Source organism: Xylaria bambusicola, assembly GCF_022495145.1.
Source record: "Xylaria bambusicola strain CBS 139988 unplaced genomic scaffold F5B22scaffold_21, whole genome shotgun sequence".
NCBI classification, from domain to species: domain Eukaryota; kingdom Fungi; phylum Ascomycota; class Sordariomycetes; order Xylariales; family Xylariaceae; genus Xylaria; species Xylaria bambusicola.
In genome coordinates this window covers 161151-171839 of record NW_025953574.1, presented here as the reverse complement: position 1 = coordinate 171839, position 10689 = coordinate 161151, and positions in this window count along the sequence as shown.

Below are 10689 nucleotides of genomic sequence, written 5' to 3'. Positions count from 1 at the left end.
GCAGCAATCAGGCACATATTTACAAAGGGTACGCTCAAGCACTAATGTGTGTTAGCTCACAGCCACCTTGAGTTGATTATGGCAAAGGACTTGCAGCCCCGATGAGAGCGAATACCAGTGGTAGATTGTATGAGACGTATCCATAAACTGTTAGTTAATTGAGCTCGGAAGACCACACAGGTTACACTAGATAGCCTTATTCTCAAATATCAAGAGCGAGTATCTATACCTAGATAGGTAACAGCAAGTCATACGCTTTGCTCCTGCCGAGTATGTGAAAGTAAGGATGATTTGTGTTGTGTTGTTATCAAGCATTCTCATAACTTGGTGTGGAAGGAAGATTAGTGATCGCGGCTTTGCATCGATGGATTTGAAACCAATGCCCTCCCATACAACAGCTTGTATAGGTTCCCGGCAGCAACTCGATCGACCATTGGTCCTCGAGATAGGTAATGTGAGAGAAAGGGGTTGTCTCTATCTCTTCCGAACGACAGCAAAGTAAGAGAGCAGAGCCTCATGACGCCGCCGCCGTGCCCACTTTGTCAAAAGTACGCAGCCGTTACAAGCGCCGCAAGCGCAGGTGGGCTAGACCGCGAGAGGGGGGCTAAGTAGCTGTAGGGTACTCAGACCAGGCTCAGATCAGACTCAGACCATGCGTCACCACCTGACAGTCGATTCGTCCCAGCCGATCGGCTTGTTTATCTCTCCGCAACAGGGGTTTGAAAAATAAGCGCTAGTGTAGTGCTCGCATCCCTGCCCGCCATGCGCTTCCGGCAAAAGGCCCCTGCTCATATGTCACTTGGCTTGTACATGGACGCAGTCAAGGACAGTCTTTGGCCCTCCGATCGCCGCAGCGAGTCTTGGGGTTATACTACGTGTAGTTAGCTCGGCCACGATGTCCCGTTCCGGCCTCGGTGTCCCCCATCAAGGAACATGCCGTGACAAGGCATTGGAACATGAAAAGGCGCAGTAACCGTCAGAGACAGACTACTGCTGATGAGGAATATTCGCAGATACTATATGCACACACAAGAATGTAAAGGAAAGGATTTTGAAATCTTATAGCGTAACCGCCAAATAAATTAACTGCTCACCTACAGTAGCGTACAACCCGATAGATAGCTCACCAGGTGTGGTGGCACTGCAGGACGGGGTCTTGAGAGACTGCATTAACATCTACATGTCATCTCCCATTCCAAAGGTCGAGCAATCAGGGAAATGTGTCCTGCTCTATCTCAAATGGACGCATGCGTGCATTATAAGGCCCTTCCCCTTTCAACGGCCACCGAGGTACATGTAGGAGAAACATGCAAAGTATGTCTGGTGGCGAAGTCAAGTGACCTTGAATTAAAGCTATCACTTCTTCAATCAGTCCCATATGGCGCTAAAAATCTCCCCGAGGCCATGATATATTCTTGAGAACCGCTCAACTTGACTTGTGTTAGGAGTAAACCGGTGGTGTCAAATCCCTTAGATATTTGCGGGTAATAGCGAATATTTCCGACCCCAATACCCGGCTAGAGTTGTGAATTTTACTTGATATGGGTTGGTGATGTCCTAACCTCGAGATTAGGCGTTAAGGTGGACGGTAGGTTGGTTGTCAGGATTTCTTGGCGTATCAGGTGTAGGTAACCCATTTAGTTGGCCTCATCAGAAATGAAACTCTGCTCTCGCCCTACTGCAACCTCCACATTGTGTTTATCAGTACCTCAAGGGCAAAATAGACAGAAAAAAATAAGAGAAAAATTATTGCAAAGATGACAAATAAGCTATGATCATGGTCTGTGTAAGTATCGTCTCTCCACTATATTCAGTGTAAAAGATTGACGATAGAGTCATCACACAGTGCTAGTTGGCTATATTCCCCTTTTCTCCGATCTTTACCCAACTCTTGAGTTGAGATCTGATGTAGCTAGAATGTAAATACGTGTATCGACAAATTACCTAAATTTACCTATAGTTATACATCACAAGCGGCCTTCTCGGCGGCTTTTGAGCATCTACAAGTATTTTAAACGTACTTTCAAGTCTCCCGGGGCCCGAGTAAACAGCCGGCCGGCCCAGGCATAATCAACGATATCAAAGGACGTACTGAGTATACCGTAAAGCTAGCGGGATCAAGTGGACCGGATCAAAATCAAATATAGACCATACGGTATTTGTTTACATAGTGTAATGTAAGAAATGCCTCGAGCTATGCGCCTCTCGTCAACACATTGCGCACCTAAAACGTTAGAATTGAGCCTGACCTATGCTGCAGTCCACGCCTAGTCCGACCTGGTCCAAATAATTGAGAAGCACGGGCGACGAAGTGTTGAGATGAATGATGCTCGGTACGTACCTACACATGGTATTCCTACAACAGAACCCTGGTAATCCATTAAGAGCCAATAACAGGAGAGAATTGTTCCCAAACTGGTAAGGTTAAACGAGAGATCGCCAGCCAACTTGGTGGAGTGTACAGCGTCTCCACGGCAGGGAGAAGTCCATGCTGATATATGAATATATGCCAAGCCAAGGCAGTCTCGTACTTACTTACTTACTTGTAGTACCAGTATGAACCCTACTCACGCTAATATTCCGCGGAGCAAGTGCCGGCTTGTGGCTTCAGCGAGATCTCTAGGCTACGAGTTCGCTAATCCTTAAACATCCAAGCGTAGGAGACAAGACCAGTAGCAATAGCCAACCGGCTCTCGCTATCATTCAGGAATAGACGAACCTTTGCTTGGTCACAAGAGCACAAGATGTGCTTGACCGTCTTGGACGTGGAATACATGGGGTAGGTTACGCAAGTCACCGATGATGCTAGCTACTTCGTCACAAAGAGTCAAGTATTTAGAGTAAGGAGGTAAATACTCCACGATACACTAGGTACTACTACCCCTACGGTACAGTATTATCGTTCATACCTAGTCGATCGATCGATATTACAAAAATCCTACAGCTCTATACGGTAATGTCGTTCGGACGAATTCCGCACTCCTTTCAGGGGATCAAAAAGGATCCCTTCCTGCTCCACTGCGATGTGTCCCCATTTCGATCTTTCCGGGACATCCTAGGGACACGCGCCCACCAATGCTGGCTAGCCAACTAGCCAACTAGCAGACGCAAGAACTCCCAATGCAGTAAGGGTTTTTGCATATGGCCAGCTGAAGCCAACAATCTTCACAATTTTGCTCAAATAGGCTGCTTTCGTTGATCTATCCTCTATACGATTAATATTCCAAACACACATATTCAGATCTGAATGTTCCGGAATCACGAATTAAGCTACAGCCTATCATACATATGTACATAATGAGATGATAGACCCTTGGCGCTTGTTTCCATACGTACCTCGCAGCCTCAGTGATTCAACGCTACCACCAGAACAGGACTACCTAGAGCAGAGGCCCGTGAGAGAGGGAAGAAAAAGAAATAAAACCCCATTAGCTACGCTAATGCTTTGCAGCTCAAACGCTCCCACAGGACGTAAATAGGTACCGTGCAAAAAATGAATGATGCAAACCATTAGTGTAGGCCAAGTACGGTATCTGAATACAAACGGAGCACGTCCTTTGAACGACAATACTAGGAATATGTTGATGATCTACATATACATCCGCAAACATGGCAATATATCTGATGGTGATCTCCTGTTGTGGATCTGAAGCGACTGTTCCGAAAACTGAGATCGGATAGTCCAAGTGCGGTTACATAATTGGCAATAATAAGATGCTCGCTATTACATACTTAGTATGCCAGAGGTAAACCCCATCCACCTCCTTTTGCCGCCAATGGCATCGTGAGGTCATCCCCCCCCCCCCCCTCTCTCTCGTTGCTCGTACTCCTCGTACACATCCTCGTACACTCCTCGCCCATACAGGGAACATGGCCTCGTCGATGCAACCCCGGCTAATTTTGGCACAAAGAACAAGGTGGGGTGGGATGGGATGTTCTTCAATGGATAAGTAATGGATGGGTTGTCGGGGGAAGAGGGAGGGAGTCAGCACAGTGCGGGCGCGTCCGAGCGTTGATTTGCTGGTCATGGTCGCCGACTCGGGTTTCAGGACACAATGCTGTGCCAACCATTCACCAGGATCTTTGATGAAGTATGTTTGATGTGCAAATGTGACGGCGATCTGGAACTATGCAGAGAAGTTCGACAGATCTTCCAGATCCAGCCAGGTCTGAAGTCATCGGTCATGTGCGTTCTGCAGTGTTTCGTGTGGTCGCAAATCATGACTTCTCTAAAGAAGGCATGAACACTACAGTGTTATGTTAATGTTACCGTGTATGCTATACTAAGGAGAGTGAGCGGTACCTACATAGTTTACCGTACTTTGAGTATTACAAGTTGGATTCGACACCACCACGGTACTGTGTAGGTATATCAATACACCAGATAATTCGGGCGGACGGTGTTGAGCATGGGCAACGCACAACCGGACACTGATAGCAGTGACGAGAACCTGCTCGGCCCACCCTCGCTCCCTCCAACATTGACTACCTACTAAGTATGTAGGTAACTAATCTACTTAGACATGGGATACCTGGCATGAACAAAGCGCCGCCTCGGATATCTTGCAACCCCGTTTCACACGATGTAATGTTTGTGATTCATGTTCTTAGTCATGGTTAACCAGAGCTGCATCATGTCTCTATTTCATATCGCGTAATACGAGAAGACAAACCTGCCAAATCCACCACATACAGTACCTACTGTAGGCAAGGGATAGTGTAAGTAAGTAAAGACAAAACCTGAAGTAACCTTAAACTGTTGAGCACAGTAGGCATCTGTAAGTTCGCTGCGCCTTTCTCTCCCGTCCGCAACTCTCGGCCGGTACAAGTAGGTACTTGCAGTAAAGTCTCTTGTGAGCACACACTTGCTTAGATCCAGATCCACGTGCAGACAAGCCCAGACCTTTTCTTGAAGCTCTCTGTCTCTGCACAGCAACAAGAGATCTAGATATGTATGTATGTATGTATAGTATAGTATGTATGTGACCTCTCTGCGGATGTAGGTACATACACACACCACTACGTAGATTAGTTCCCGAGCCAGCATCCTACACTAACTTGTTGCTGAGTAGTCTCTCTAGGTGCACAGTTGATCTCGGGACCGAACGAAGGCTTAGGCCCACTGGAATCACAATCCTAACTGACCCCAGAGTCTGTCTACCCAGAGTAGATCCAGAGCCTGGGTTCAACCTTGATGATGATGTCGCACCCTCGACACGTAGAACGTGCTACCGTACCTCCTACAGTCTGTACTGTATAGTAGTACCTACCTGCCTATGCCTATGCCACGCTACAGCGCATTACTAAGATCAGTACCTACGAGGTAGGTAAGGGGTAAAATACAGTGCTGTGTTGAATGACATTTCGTATCCCAGCATCGGAAAGTACTGCACTTAGTACTAAACTCGTGAGGTAGGTACTTGACTGGACCCTAAGAAGTTACCTACCGGTATGTAACTACCTATTCCAGTCACCATTGAAAGCTCGTAAGGAAAGTACTTAGCGTTCACAACATCCAGGATCATGCCAGTGCCTCTACATACATAGTCGAGCGGTATAAGTGCCTACCTACTAAGTACGGAGTAGATAGCGTAGGTAGGTAGGTACCTATTTGAATCGGAGTGTTAGGGTGCACGTACAAGACACTAAGTTCGGTCGAAACGCCCCAGCTAGTGGCAACCCCAAACCACACGCTCGGGTCGTTGGTTTTTTAGTGCAATGAGCACTATATCTACAGGGCATATACCCAGTACCTACCTACTTACTTACATAGGCAGCTATGACAATAATATGGCAGACAAGGATCCCGTGACACTGGCTTAGTAACTACCTGAGTAGATCCTCTAGTCGGGCCCTACTACGTACACCTTACTTACTTACTTACTGATATGACGGGGTCTGGTCCGTACCATGGTTTTGAACATGCTCACAGATCCGATCCCCAATCGATGTTTCTTTCTTCTTCTTCTTCTTCTTCATCATCATGGCATGGCATACTGGCATCATGGTTCGTGGGCATCCAGGCCTGGTGGTGAGTGACAGACAGAGTTGCTCTGCCAAAGGGGGTCAGAGACCCCCGTCTTGGTTGCACTGCAGGCACACAAAGGTTCCTGGTTACTGCTTTGGGAAGCGAGTATTACATAGTACTCCCACTACCTCGTCTTCTCATTTCTCAAGCTCATGCTGCCTCGGGAAATACCAGTTCCTGCGACCACGATTCAACAACCGTCTCCAAATCATCTGCACGATTCATGCGCGAATGCTTCAACATGCGGGCCCCTGGACTGAAACCCTCAGGAACCGGTAATTGCAGAAACAGTCTGACCTTGCCTTGACAATACTATAACAATATTACACGAGATTGCATCGTTCTCGCGCACTCTATATAGGTATGTACACAGGTACCTAGGTAATTAATCACCTTAGTTCAGTACATACTTAGGTATCTTGAGTGTCTACTAGGTACATATGTAGGTACCTACACCATAACTCCAGGAACAGGCAGACGAAAGATATCGCACTTCTCTGTCAACAATATATCGAACCACTAGGTACTACAACTTACATACATAGTAGTATTCAATGTGACTTTGCCTTCTTACTTCTTAGCTACCTAATAGTAGGTACTGACATGTAGTTTCTCCTGTTATGTCAGTGCTGTAGTTGCTCCCCCAATGCCGGTTCATCTACCTATCCACTTACATAGGTAGCCAACACAGTTGTTTATTTTTAAGCTTCGAGGCGGCCTCTCGTTAGCCGCGGCGTTGCCGGTACCAATCGAAGCAGATCGTGGCGACCAAAGAGACCATCAATTTGTTGCCGTTCAAGTGCCAGAGAATAGCACCAAACTGCCGCCGGCATCGCGTCAAGCCGACTGGCGGCAGAAACGTGTTACATAGTGCACAGAGGGCATCGGAGGCGCCGTTGGGCTCCAACCAGCTACCGTACCGTATTTTAGCCCTCTGTATCTGGCTCTCTCTCTCTCCCCCAGATAATTGCCATCCATCGTCATCGTGTCTGGCTTGGTGTGCTGCTGAGAATTACAGATTTCCCTACCTGCACAGTACGCACAGATCCACATCTACTAGGTAGTGAGATCTAGGTAGCGTTTGCCCGTTACACATTACATAGTAGTCTCTACATGTACCTAGGTAGGTAGTATAGGTATCGTAAGACGATGTCTTGGTCACATGCTATGTGTAGGCTACATGTAAGATATTCTACACGACTAGTGAAACTAGCCATCTACACACCTGTACAAAAGTACCTGTTTAAATACACTGCAATATCAACACCATTATAGGTACATGGTATTGGAGCGGTATGATCGACGGCTACGATTAGTAGTACTTAAGTAGGTAGGTATGGAGTAGGCAGGGAACGAAATACGGTATGTGGTAACCCTGTCGTACCGTCATGTGCCTGACCTGTCGCTGTATTTCCCAGGTTCTCCCAGGTAATGTCCAGGAACCCCCTCTCTGCCCCCTTTATGGAAATCACCGCACAGCACCACGGTGCCAGGCATTTGAGAGCCACGGAGTCACTCCTTGTCACGGTCCGTGTACCTATCTTGCCCAGCCACCCATCACGATAACCCTGCCTATAACGGCAGGGATCTGACAGTCGTCCCAGCGAGCTGGGTCGAGTGCCACGAGGAAGGGTAGCCTGAGGCGTGTTGTCGAGGAAGCCTCTCTGTCATGATCTGCGCTTGGCTGGGTGGTGCCGGCAGACCAACAAAGATCCCCATGGGCCTCGCTCATGGTGTGGACTGACTATTTTGGGTCATTTCAGGGGAAGCCCGATATCATGACGACTTTCCAACATTATGCAAAAAGCAAAAAAGCAATGACTCGCTTCGTTAGTCCCGTAATCAATGCTGCTAATGTCCATCCGGACGAGGAAACAGCAGGTATTGGCCTAGATGACTCCTAAGTAGTAACGATTTCATTACAGTACCAGTCTCATATGGAGAACATATCATCAAGGGGGACCTGAAGGATGCCATACAGACTTGCTTTTGCTTCTTAGCAAGGCACATACTCACACATCCATCCCATTTCTCATCCATCAATCCATCCCGCTTGGCTTGTCTTGGATAACTCAGTCGACTACTGGACCTGGTGATTGATCCCAGCTCATAAGGGTTCCGACTCTCTGGGCTCCTGGGCGCGCGCCGCTCCGCTAGTCCACTCCCGATGGAACGCTGGGCGCTTAATGATGCCCTTCTAGTCCTAGTTGCTCCCATTCTAGTCCAAAACGCCCAGCATTTTCCCCCGCGACGTGGCGCCCGCCAGAGACGCTACACTACTACGGTGTGCCCAACATCGTAAGTATGCGACGATACCTCCTATACGTAGGTACTCTATCTATCTGCTCTGCCTATCTGCATACTGCGAAGTACTAACCGTGTAATAGTTATGTGTACCTGTAGGTACACATCTATCTACGATCCAGATACGGCATTTCGGACAAGAGCACCGAGAGCCTCGCTCGCTTGTGTCTAGACCAATGATCACGCTTATGCAAGAGCTCCTTTCCACATTGGATTCCTTCACGAAGCCACGCAATTATAACCTCGACAACCAGAATCTCGAATACCGTATATACGGTAAAACGTATGTATTCCTTAGTTGGCTATTAGCTAAGGGCTAGGAACTCAAGCCATATTATTATTCCAATTTCTTGCCTCTTGCTTATTACTTGGATCAACCTGGGTCATGCCAGTGATGATTTTGCCCATCGTGTCTTCCACGACTTCCCGGCAATGGCGTGAACGGTTACCTCGAACTTACTTTAAATAAACACATTCTCATACTGTACTTGGCTTATGCACACCATTTGCTTGGCTCGTCTACGGCTTACGCCTAGATGCACAAAATTTACATAGTGCACCCGGATGGCGTTTGGGGGCCTAATCTGCCCGGACCAGAGCCAATATCGAGACAACCAGCGGCTCTTAAAAGGCGCAACGGTGTGCTGTATCGATAGGTCCTCCAATGTCCCAAAGTCCCAAAGCGTCAAATAAACAACGCCACCTCCAGAAAGAAGTGGCGCCGTGATGCCATTATCCCTCACTCCTGATGCGATCCAACCACGCTGGGCCATTTGATGCCCGTGATAGGCGGGAAAGTGAGATCAAGCCCCCATGTGCTCAACCGGTTCCCAAAAAAGAACTCCAAGCGAACCACAAGCGAACCAAGAGGGAAAGACTCTTGCCACCTTGAGCCTCATCGGACGACACTTGGGACGGATGAGTCTAGAAGACGGAATGGCTTTCCATTCTAGGAAATTATCCCTCATCCAAATGGCGGAGAGTAGTGTAAGTAGCATGTTGTAGGTGTACAGTAGTGATCTGAAGTATGCATACGCTTCGGAGAATATTACTTCGTATCATGAACCCAGGACTACTTCTCGCCCGCCACACACGATTATTGCCGCCTGACTTCCTAACTCGTCGGGCTCGTCTGGCACTTGTCGCATCTAAGCCAAAAACTGCCGGTAATCCCACCAAAGGCCGCCAGCACCCTCCCGGCCAGCTCTGACCGCCGCCCCCCCGGACAGGTGCGGGTGCTCATGCCAATACGATATATGCTTACATAGTAGAGCAGCAAATCATATCATTCTCGTAGCTAGGAAGTAAGACTATAAGATAGCAGATAGCCATGCCATCGCTGTCACGCGACATTCGGGCGTGGATAACCCACAATCCTACGGCATTAACAAACTATCGCTGTACTCACCTACGGTACAATGCTATGTAGACTGTTGATGACTTGCTGGTATTACTGTTTGCTGCATCCAGAAATAAACCGCTTCGCATTGGCCAATTTCTGTATACACGAGAATAATATGAATAATATGAATGGGCCAGCGATGTTGCGAAAGCCTCCGAGGTCCGATTTGAAGACATTTCGGCCTACGATACGGCATAGCGTCTGTATGTCGAATCCGCTGCAAGGCATACTAGTAAGGCGAATTTCGGATTCTGGACCCAACGGCGAACAAGAACCATGTGCCAGGAAACGCGCCAAAACGGTGGGCATGGTCCGGCCGGCGCCAACACAGCGAAATGTCGTAGACTACTGCAGTGGGTGTTATGTACAGATGCCACATGGAGGAAAGTCCGTGTCTCAATGTTCCCTTTTGCTTTGTCGGTCTACTGTCGCCTAGTCTTGGTTGAGGCAACGGAGAGTTCACTTACACTACCCTTTTCCCCCTCCAACTCCACCTCCACCCCAGCAGACCACGTTGTCCGGAGACCGAGGATCAACACTACATATGGGATCCCCTTTTCTTTAATTACCGGCAAGGCGAACAGGCCGGCGCCGAGCGCGAAGGAAGAGAGACACAAAATCTCAACTGCAAAAGAATACAGTAGAGGGGGTGTGTAAGAAGAACTGCTGTGTCTGTCTGCTAACTGTTTGTTTATTCGTCGATTTCTCAATTGTACGGTAACGGTACACACGTCTTGTTTTTCTTTTCTTCCTGTCAAGCAGTTAGTTGGTTACACCGACACGCACAATTATCTACCCACCACCACCACTGCAACAATAACAATAACAATAACAACAACAATACGCACCACCCCCTTTGCTATTCGAAATGCACGTAACATATGCGTACTACTATAAACCACATGTTCACACCCACCCTGCTGCATGCTGCGCGATGCCGCGAAAACAAGAAACA